Source organism: Cryptomeria japonica, chromosome 10 (assembly GCF_030272615.1).
Source record: "Cryptomeria japonica chromosome 10, Sugi_1.0, whole genome shotgun sequence".
Taxonomy (NCBI): Eukaryota; Viridiplantae; Streptophyta; class Pinopsida; order Cupressales; family Cupressaceae; genus Cryptomeria; species Cryptomeria japonica.
Genome location: NC_081414.1, coordinates 799,848,356 through 799,852,116, shown reverse-complemented (window position 1 = coordinate 799,852,116; position 3,761 = coordinate 799,848,356). Strand labels below are relative to the sequence as shown.

At 32.2% G+C, this 3,761-nt stretch overlaps 1 pseudogene; it reads right to left on the bottom strand.

The window, feature by feature from the left end:
• Positions 1-2,572: 2,572 nt before the first annotated feature.
• Positions 2,573-3,548, bottom strand: LOC131072249 (ubiquitin-like; annotated as a pseudogene).
• Between the last annotated feature and the right edge of the window lie 213 nt (positions 3,549-3,761).

Sequence of the window (3,761 nt, the reverse complement as noted above, 5' to 3'; positions counted from 1 at the left end):
TGATCCCTTAACTTAGTTATTCTTATGAAATAAGATGTAATGGATTCACCTTTGTTCATTTTTACATGATGCAATTGTTTTTTTAGTGAGAGAGCTCGGCTGTTGTTGTTAATCTCATACATGTCTCCTAGGAAGGTAAACATGGCATGTGTAGTGTCCAACTTGGATATAGCAAGAACTATATGATCTTTTATAGGAAGAATTATATTTTTTCTTCTTATTATTTTCAACGTGGCTCTGATACCATGTTAAGGAAATGAGATTTGATTATAATACCTTACTTTATTTGATGTATGCACTCCTTGATTCCATACTGATTCATATTTACTCTGGTATGAACAAGTAAGTTCGATTTGAAATAATGAAGGATTGAAGCACTTGTAATGGAGATATGACTACACTTGTAGTGGCACTGGTTTTTGTACGATCTGTGTGTTCCAAATGCAGATCGAAAGAAATATAAATAGGTGAACGGAGAGGCATGTCTATGTAGGGACATGTCTCTACGTGGACTAAGTCCACATAGAGCCATGCCTCTACATGAGACATGTCCATTCGCTAATAACCATGATGGTATACCACCGATAACAATAATAATGTAACATTAGCAATGTGTGATTTTATTGCGGTGATTAATATCGATTCCTTTAATCGATAATGATTTTCGGGTTAATAAGGGTTTTGATTCATGGTTAATTAAACATAATGATTTTTATTTTAATCCGACACAAGCTATAACATTAACCCTCCCTCTTAGCTAGGGAGGATTGTGGTATGATCAGTAAATTGTAATCTCAAGTTATGAGAGAAGAAATGATCATCTCAATATTATAACATAAAAATCAAGGATAGCAATATCTATTCATCATTTAAATGTTACTTTATGGTATCATTAAAGTATGGTACGTTTAAGAATATCAACCATAGGATATTCACCATACTTATATCTTCCTTGACATGTGCATTAGCATCAAGTCTCATTATGCCTATCAAGGAGGATATCTGCACATGATGTCTCCATTGATACTAAATCGTATCCATCATGCCATATCTTAGTAACTCGGATATGCACACTATCATGATCTCCATAGACATTATTAATATATAATAACCATCATGACAATAGGTTAAACTATTTATAAGATCGTCATCTTACAATAGTAACCATAATCAAATTGCACTTTGGCGAAAGTCGGCGATCCCACAATACTTGGTTACATTTGCCCAAACTTGATCAAAATTGTGCACTAGATCTTCACTTTCTCACACATATAGTAGTTAAATCATTAAAAATTTGAAGGTGAAGCAAAGTACATTTTTTTGCGTAGATTCTAAATATGTTTTTAGAATTTTTTTTTTAATAATTTTTACATAGTGAGAATTTCATAACCCAATATTATAATTTCATAACCCGGTATTATCAATATTACTAAATCAGCACTAAAATTATAAAGTCAGTTGTTGCATATTTTTTTTAGTTAATTTAAGTTAGAATAATTATAATTTGGACATAAGATAGATCAATACTTTTTTCCACAATGTGTGAAACAAAGACTTATAATAAGGACGACATTTTGATAGGTGTGAAAAAGACTCATTTGAGAGTCTGTAGATCATTCAGCATATGATTTTTTGGGTTACTCGTAAGTCGAATCAACCAATATAAGTTCTCCAATTTCAACTCAAAAAGTGACAAATATTAAATTTGAATTACTTTCTTCTAAAAAATTCATTACTTAAAAGTAATGAATTTTTAATCAATATAAAAAATTGTGGCAAAAATTTCCACATATAGTATTCTCTTAAAATGGTGATTAAGAACCATAGACACCTAAATCAATATGAGAAAACAAACTATAGCATTTTACCAAGTCAATATCTCTAAATGATTGGCAATATAAAAAAATCTACAAAAGACAATAAACTATCCTTCAAATGCTAAAGCTTCATATTAAAAAATGTATATAATTATAAATATAGTAAAATTATATTTTATATTTTGCATTTGCTAGATACACTAGAAATTGACCAATCATCTAGAAGATGAAAAGACATTCATTTTCATATGGATAAATATGAACAATTTAGATATATGGTTAAAGCTTTGTCTAATTCCTAGTCATTCCATTTGACAATCCTAGGCTTGTCAACTTTACCTTTACGTATTCAAATCTCTCCAACTACCCCTCTAATTTATTGGTAGGAAAGTTATTAATTCTTGCTTGTGTGGGTTATAAATTTTGTAGTTACATAACAAAAACATGTCAATTTTGAATCTCTTAATCCTTTTTATAAAAATCAAACACCATTTTCAAATATTGCTGTACTATATCATTAAAACATCATAAAGAACAAAATGAATGTTTGTATTTATATTCGTTAATTTCTTCATTGCCAAGTAGAAAAATTTGTAGATATAAGATTGTTGACAGGAAAAAATCATGGAGCAAAATGGCATTGATGCCTTTATTCATATTTGCTCTCTTTCAACAAGTAACAGGAATATAGAAGAATGACAGCTGCATACAGAAGAATGACAACTATCACTGCTGCTTAGCTCTAAACAAATGTATTAACAGCCGCCGCGCAATGCCAGCACAAGATGGAGAACAGAACCTCCCTCTAAACCATAATCTTCGACCGTTCAGCTGTTTTCCCCCATAGATGAGCCTGCAGGACAATATTAATCATGGAAATCAGTAAAAGGATTTTGTTGTTTCAACACCTTGCCACATGTAGTTGGCCGATATTTGCACATGCATATATATGCCTTACCTCTTTCCTTTCTCTAAATACAGGAAGCTGCAATTATCAGGATGGATAACTCTTTTATGATTTTGAGGTTGGATAAGCATTATATTTGTCGAATTATGAATTTTTCTTGTTGAAAAAAATAAAATATAGGGAAAAAGGATGGTTCAACAAAAATTATTGGAACAATTAGGTTTCAAACAACCCTAAGAATACCACAGATCTTTATCCCAACACATCAAAGCAGGCCACAAAATAGGGTTACAATAAAATCTAAACAACATTGTGAATAACTACTTACTTTTTCTGTAGGGGTGGTATTCCTTCCCTTTGCTCGACAAGCTCTTTGATCCGCTCGATGGTATCAGTGGGTTCTATATCGATCTCTACCTCTTTTCCAGTAAGAGTTTTCACCTTGATGGAAAGGCCTCCCCTTAACCTCAACACCAGATGCAGCGTTGATTCCTTCTGGATATTATAATCCGCAAGAGTTCGTCCATCTTCCAACTGTTTCCCAGCAAATATCAACCGCTGCTGATCTGGCGGGATGCCCTCTTTGTCCTGGAACATCACAATCAATTACAGCACTCAACATACAAAATCCATTACTGTAATAAAAAACCCATCTTCGATAAAAGATAGGAAATTGAGAAAACTTAATGCGATAAATGTTTACAAAAAATAACACCCACTTGAATTTTTGCCTTGACATTGTCGATGGTATCACTGCTCTCGACCTCAAGGGTGACTGTTTTTCCTGTCAGCGTCTTCACGAATATCTGCATCTTTGCTTTCTTCTCTAAACCTACTCAATAAGATATGTTCACCAGATATGATCAGAGGAACATATATACATATATATATGGTTCTATAAAAGATAAAGAACTGCTATGATAGTAACCAACCAAACTAATTCTTGCAACTGAATAGAAGCTTGTGAAATGTGTTAGCAGAGATATGATCGGGAAAACATATATATATGATTATACGTAAGATATAGAATAATCCAC